The 7707-nt window shown below is 43.6% G+C and overlaps 1 long non-coding RNA gene across 1 annotated transcript in view; it reads right to left on the bottom strand.

Annotated features, from left to right (window-relative positions):
* LOC125481719 overlaps positions 1 to 2880 on the bottom strand; it is a 9357-nt gene extending 6477 nt beyond the window's left edge. The window contains exons 1-2 of the long non-coding RNA XR_007261442.1: positions 2807 to 2880; positions 2650 to 2705 (exon numbers count right to left, since the gene is read on the bottom strand). This is a non-coding gene — a long non-coding RNA (uncharacterized LOC125481719). The remainder of the gene's footprint in view (positions 1 to 2649; positions 2706 to 2806) is intronic.
* Between the last annotated feature and the right edge of the window lie 4827 nt (positions 2881 to 7707).

Genomic DNA, 7707 nt, shown 5'->3' with positions numbered 1-7707 from the left:
CGTAGGTGTTCCACAAAGCGGTCCTCAAGCCTCCGCTTGGTTTCCCCGATGTAGAGGCCACATTGGGAACAGCGGATACAGTATACCACATTAGCAGATGTGCAGGTGAATATCTGTTTAATGTGGAAGGTTTTCTTGGGGTTGGGATGGGGGTGAGGGGGGAGGTGTTGGGGCAGATGTCGCACTTACTGCGGTTGCAGGGAAAAGTGCCGGGGGTGGTGGGGCTAGTGGGGAGTGTGGAGCGGACAAGGGAGTCACGGAGAGAGTGGTACCTCATTAATGCAGATAAGGGTGGGGAGGGAAAAATGCCCTTGGCAGTGGGGTCAGATTGCAGGTGGCGGAAGTGGTGAAGGATGATGCGTTGGATCCGGAAGTTGGTAGGGTGGTATGAGAGGACGAGGGGGATTCTGTTTTTGTTGTTATTGCGGGGAGGGTGTGTGAGGGATGAGTTGCGGGAAATGCAAGAGATGCGGTCGAGGGCGTTTTCGACCACTGTGGAGGGGAAGTTGCGGACCTTGAAAAACGAGGACATCTGGGATTTCCGGGACTGGAATGCGTCATCTCAGGAGCAGATGCAGCGGCGGCGAAGGAATTGGGAATAGGGGATGGTATTTTTGCAGGAAGGTGGGTGAGAGGAGGTGTATTCTAGGTAGCTGTGGGAGTCGGTGGGCTTGAAATAGATTTTGGTTTCCAGGTGGTTGCCAGAGATGGAAACAGAGAGGTCCAGGAAGGAGAGAGAGGTATCAGAGACAGTTCAGGTGAACTTAAGGTTGGGGTGGAAGGTGTTAGTAAAGTGGATGAACTGTTTGAGCTCCTCGTGGGAGCACGAGACGGCACTGATACAATCATCAATATAACGGAGGAAGAGGTGGGGGATAGGGCCAGCATGGCTTCGGAAGAGGGATTGTTCCACGTATCCTACAAAGAGTCAGGCATAGCTTGGGCCCATGCGGGCACCCATGGCCACCCCCTTTGTCTGTAGGAAATGGGAGGAATTGAAGGAAAAGTTGTTAAGGGTGAGGACGAGTTCATCTAAGTGGACAAGGGTGTCAGTGGAGGGGGACTGGTCGGGCCTGCGGGACAGGAAGAAGCCTTTGTTTCAATAAGGTTAAGGGGCAGCACGGTGGCTCAGTGGTTAGCACTGCAGCCTCACAGCGCCAGGGACCCGGGTTCGATTCCAGCCTCGGGCGACTGTCTGTGCGGAGTTTGCACATTCTCCCCGTGCCTGCGTGGGTTTCCTCCCACAGTCCAAAGATGTGCAGGCTAAGTGGATTGGCCATGCTAAATTGCCCGTAGTGTTCAGGGGTGTTTGGGTTATAGGGGGATGGGTCTGGGTGGGATGCTCCAAGGGTTGGGTAGATTTGTTGGGCCGAAGGGCCTGTTTCCACACTGTAGGGATTCTATGTTTAACAGTTTTAGTACAAGATGATCTTTGTAGTCTAATACACAGTCAACAATTAATCACCATCTGATACATTTGCCAAAGGTTACCATTTAAAGAAGACATTTTCACTCGAAGGGTAACAGGCATAGATAACATCCCTTCAACACAAGTCTAAACTGCTACATTCATTGTTCTCAGTATTCTTTTCCTTAACACCCCCACCTCACTCACACCCACACCCTTTTCAGCCTCAATTTACATGCATTTATGAATAATTTAATGCTCAGGTGGTGGAGGTTAATTCAAAAGACAAACACAGCCTGTAAATTATAGCGTCATCCTTATTCAGTATTTTGTAATGCTACACAGTGTACTGCTTGGCAGCCAGAGTACAGAGCTGTATTTGCAAGAGGTGGTGACAGTTTTAGGGATTCAGTGGCTCACTTGCTCAGCATGAAGTTAGGAAGGTTGACACATGAAAGTAATAACAATAAAAACGTAAATACATTTTCTAACAGCATATTGGAAAGCAGCTGGAAGCACGCAAGGACAAGATGAGTTATTATCTACCAATACCCCATCTGGTCTGCAAACAAATGAGAAAGATTAGCGCTTATGAAGAAGGGAATAAATTTTAGATAACTGGTTTTGCAATAAACACTTGGATGAATATCAAATGCCTAAAATGAAACCATGGGACTGTTGATCATTTAATAGTGATTTTTATGTATAATGGAGCATGAAATAGATGCCCAATAGCTTCAACAGCCATCAGATTTGGACCGAATGACAGACTGCAGTCCAGGAGAGGCAACACTAGCTCAGTAGTAGTTTAGTTAATTTACTTAATTTGCAGCATCATGTAAATATAATTCAAGGATGAAGCTGGTCAGGTTATTAAAATATAAATAGAAACCCTACTGAGAAGAGAGACTGGATCAATACGCACAGACTGCAAATGAGGACCTAGGGCTGCAGGTATATACTGGGGAAGATTCTCTCCATGCAGTATTGCAAAAAAAAAAGGGTCAAGATATCAGTTATGGTTACAGACTTGCCACACCTAACGAACACAGGAAATATTCCTCCATTGACAGATCTGTTCTGCAGTATTTCTAACCACAATGCGAATCCAAAGTTTTAATGAAGGAGGAGAGTGGCAAATAATTCATGATTGAGGCAGGTGGGCACAGCCTGTGGAACAAATAGAATAAAGATCTCATTTGACCTATCTTAACAGTTTAATGGAATGATGCCAGACTCACCAAAGAGATCCAAGACATTCAGTACAGCGTAGAACATTCCCAGAGAGGTTGACTGACTGCATCAGAAACAGAAAAGCAGCACAATTCAAATCAACCAGTGTTGGCAAAATATATGGGTTAACTTCATTATAGTTGCTAATTTTTTTCCATCACTTACTGTTAAAGTTTCCAGTAAAGACAACCCTCGGACCTCTGATATTTTGTTGTTGGATAAATCGAGTTCCTGTAACTGATGGCGAAATGATATAATTAGAAGATGCATCAAAAAATCAGAATGCATGTTTATTTATAGGTTCTCCATGAGGGAGGTTCAATTCCCCCTCAGTTTGCACCAATATTCAGTGTATTAATTACACACATTTAACTTCAGTGCCAATGGAAAGGAGTGGGAAATGGAAGGTTAGGGAGAAGGGAGAGGCTTTTGCTGCTGATTATTAAGCAGAGGCCACACATTGAAATACAAGTGTACGGATGTTGGCTAAAAACAGAGCAATTTGAACAACACACTTGGCCACAAACAATGGTCAGAATCGTGGTGCTGGAGTTAACCCCCTGTGGAATCATCCCCTGCCAAAGACTGTACACCTTTAGGGAAAGAAGGAAACTGAAAAATCTGCATAAATATCACTGAAATGAAAGAAATGTTTCACTGATTCTATGTTGGTCAAAAAGGTGGTGATCCAGTTGAATGTAAAAAGGAATAATGTTTTTATTTAAAATCTCCATTCCTCAAGGCAGTAAATTGTGATAAAGTGCAGCTTGTCTGCAAGTGCCAGAAACTCAATTAAGTGCAAGTTCTTTGCATGTGAGCCAAGACAGTAAGCATCAGCAGACTTAGTTCTTTGGAAAAGTCATTTGGACTCGAAATGTTAACTCTCACGTCTCTCCACAGATGTTACCAGATCTGCTGAGTTTTTCAGAACTTTCTGCTTTTTATTTCAGATCTCCAGCGTCCACACTATTTGGCTTTCATTTAAATGTATTAGCAAGCTGCTCAACCACAGAAGGATCACAGTTGAATCTAGCTTATTCTTTCCTGCCACTTGATAACAAACTCACTTGTCATCCTATATCACTGTTCATCCATTGTCACTGGCTCAGAACTGCATCCCTAGCAGAACTGTGGGCATGGCTACACTAAATGGACTGCAGTGGTTCAAGCAAGCAGCTCACTACCAGCTTCTCAAGGGCCATTAAGGATGGGCAATAAATGCTGGCCCAGCAAACGACACCCACATCCCTGAATATGTTAAAAAACTTCTCCAATATCAGTTAAGAACATAATCTCATAATTTAATTTTCTCCTAATGCAGGAACGCTGAAGGTAACTGCTTGACCTTCTCACTAGATGAAATCAATGGAAATGTTTTTAGAAGCCAAACAAATGGGTCTTGTGGTCAAATTTTTGATCCACTTTATCTTCCAACAGGGTGAGACATCTAAACTAAGTGGAGTTTAAATTAACATGTCAATATGAACCAACTTGAGAGAAAAAAATTGGAAAATCGCACAACAGTTTATTATTAACAGGTGCTTTCAGGTTTTTCCCACACTATTAAAGCATTAATGGGAATGAGGCTTGTTAAAGGATAATCTGCCTGGAAACATAATTGTTTGGTACCAAGCATGCTATTCATTACATCAGGTCTATGAACAGCTAATGAAGGAAATGGCCAAAGTTTCTATACCAAGTAATTTTCACCATTACAGCACAGCAACACAATCTCAGCAGTCGGAGGGGGTCAGGTCACTGCTGAGTGATGTTACACTCTGGGCTTTTTGTCCTGCTGGTTGTACAACACAAACAAACAATCTACAACTGAATTGAACCTATGGTACACCAGGGGGCACACAGCACACAGTATCCTAACCAGCAATAATATGATAGACCAAGCACTAAGATTTATTTCTGGTAGGACAGAATTGAAAAGTAGGAACTTGAAGCAAAATCCATATTGAACTTTGGTTAGGCTACTTAAAGAGGACTGCATGCAGTTCTGGTTTTGACATGCCATATTATAATTAACACCATGTATCTATAACCCACAAAACATCTCTATGTGCCACAAGGTATTTATGACCAGCCGCAAGTATACATAACCCATACACACCTGGTTTCTATGATTTACATGACAATATAATCACTTCATAGGGTATTGTGGCACAGTGGTAACGTCTTTACTCCTGAGCCAAATGGCCTGGGTTCAAGTCCCACCGGCTTCAGAGGTGTATGTGATATCATCTCTGAGCAGGTTGATTACGAAATATCTATGATCATTTCTAGGGGTATTGTGATATTCCATTTACAATGATGTGTCACCCATGTGCTCTCAGAAGGTTTTATTTCTCTTTAACATCCCATGTCTAGGTGCACTCCAAGGGTCTACAGTTGAGTTGAAAGGAGCCTGCCCTCTCCCGCGTATTTGTGATTTGACTGTCATTTTATCGATCGGATCAAGAATATTCTTTAGCGCTATAACGTGTTAAAACCTTATGTGGAGGAGTGCTACTCTTTACCTGAAGCCCATCGAGGCAGAACAGGATCTCATCCTTGAATGTGGGAGTACCAGACATTGCGAAGCCTTCAAACAATTGTTAACATTAATATTAACCGCCTTGCTGTGTCACCAGTTGGCCTTAGATGTTCGGGCAAACAACTTTGGGAGAATTTGTTGTTAGAGAGTCCAGACAGAGTGAGCATGTCCTGTCCAGATGCAGGCTCACACTCCTAGGTTTCAGCTTCCACAGGGTTGAGGGTCACAGCTATGGTGGAGTGAAGGGGCCAGGCATCTCTCAAGTATCCTGGGAAGAGTCGTCGGGGGGAACTTTATGTAGTCTGCTGGCACTAACCTTCTTCCTTGTGAGGAAGGGGCACCTGGAGTACAGTCAAAGTCCCTTATGGCCCTGTCACCTTGCTGCTGATGTTAAAACAATGAAGTTCAGGTCTGCATGAATTTCTGCCAGCCATTGAGTATTCTGATGGCCCTACCTTTTCACAGCAGCTGCCAATCTCTCTATGGAGAGAGCCAGACAGGTTGTGCATGCTGGAATCAGCATGACATTAATAATATTTGAGAACTCCCCCAAACTTCGATCAAGTTTATTGAGCATTTCCAACAAACCTTCCTGCTATCTTTGTGCCGTTTTGTCCATTTTCACAAAGTTATTAATTGCTTACACCTTAAAATCATCTTCTGTCTGGGGCTGAGCAGGTGCTAGTTCTGTGACATTTTGAACAAACGTGCAGCGTTTCTTCCATGGCCAGCTGCACAGACATCTCAGTGATACGGTTGCCAGATTGTGTTCCTGAGTCTTATCTAGGTAAACTACTCACTCAGGTAAAAATATTTAAGGCGGTGGAGGGTACAGGAGGAATATTTACTGGTGCATCCTATAGCATCCACATAGAGTCATACAGCACAGAAACAGACCCTTCGGTCCAACCAGTCCGTGCCGAACATAACCCCAAACTAAACCAGTCCCACCTGCCTGCTCCTGGCCCATATCCCTCTAAACTTTCCTGTTCATGTACTTATCCAAATGTCTTTTAAACGTTGTAATTGTACCTGCATCCACCACTTCCTCAGGACGTTCATTCCAAAGAGGCAGGAAAACCGGGGAAATCTCTGGCTATAATCAGTACCAGTTATCAATACCACATATACTGTGCCTATGATCTACATGGTGTATGTATCTATAATCAGTGCAGGGAATCTACAGGCACTGCATGTATGCATTATTATCTACATGACGCTTATATATTTATAATCCATATGGGAATCTATATCACACACAATGTCTACAATACATATGGGGTTTAAATATTTATAGGCAGCACCATGTACCTATAATTTCACACAGTGTTTATATACCCTTAATCAGCACTGCATACTTACAACCCTATACATGGAATGCCTATGATCTATGTGGTGTTTATATATGTATAATCAACTGTATGTATCTATAACCCTATATACAGGGTCCATGATCTACATGGTATTTGTATATTTATAATCAGCCCAGGCAGCTGCAAATCATATGTTTTTGGTTTACAACCTACAATGTGGCTTATATATCTATATTTAGAATTGTGTATCTATAACCCAAACACAGTCTCTGTGATCTACACAGTGTTTATATATCTGTAATCAGCATCAAGTATCCACAACCCGCACACACGATATCTATGATCTACACAGTGTTTATACAGGATGGCACAGTGGTTCAGTGGTTAGCACTGCTGCCTCACAGCACTAGGGATCCGGGTTTGATTCCATCCTTGGGCAACTGCCTGTGTGGAGTTTGCATGTTCTCCCACATGTCTGCGTGGGTTTCTGCTGGGTGCTCCAGTTTCCTCTCACAGTCCAAAGGTGACTGGAGGCCTGTGACCAGCGGTGTACCGCAGGAATTGGTGCTGGTCCACTGCTTTTCGTAATTTTTATAAATGATCTGGATATGAATGTAGGAAGTATAGCTAGTGTTTGCAGATGGCATCAGAATTGGAGGTGTAGTTGACAGCGAAGAAGGTTACCTCACAGAACACCGGGATCTTGATCAGATGGACCAATGGGCCAAGGAGTGGCAGATGGAGTTTAAGTTAGATAAATGTGAGGTGCTGCAGTGCGGAAGGGAAAATCAGGGCAGGACTTGTATACTTAAGGGTAAGGTCCTGGGAAGCGTTGCTAAACAAAAAGACCTTCGAGTGGAGGTTCATATTTGCTTGAACGTGGAGTTGCAGGTAGATAGGATAATGAAGGCGGCGTTTGGTACGCTTACCTTTGTTGGTCAGTGCACTGAGTATAGGAGTTGGGAGGTCATGCTGTGGCTGTACAGGACATTGGATAGGCCACTTTTGGAATATTGCATGCAATTCTAGTCTCCCTGCTATAGAAGGGATGTTGTGAAACTTGAAAGGGTTCAGAAAAAAATTGGATGTTGGAGCTATAGGGAGAGGCTGAATAGGCTGGGGCTATTTTCCCTGGAGCGTTGCAGGCTGAGGAGCACGGATAAAGTGAATAGCCAAGGTCCCTGAGTCGGGGGAGTCCAAAACTAGAGGAC

The sequence above is a fragment of the Rhincodon typus genome, unplaced genomic scaffold, assembly GCF_021869965.1.
Source record: "Rhincodon typus isolate 14 unplaced genomic scaffold, sRhiTyp1.1 hic_rhity00003290, whole genome shotgun sequence".
NCBI lineage: Eukaryota > Metazoa > Chordata > Chondrichthyes > Orectolobiformes > Rhincodontidae > Rhincodon > Rhincodon typus.
Note: the sequence above shows the minus strand (reverse complement) of the source record. Positions and strands in the feature narration are given on the sequence as shown.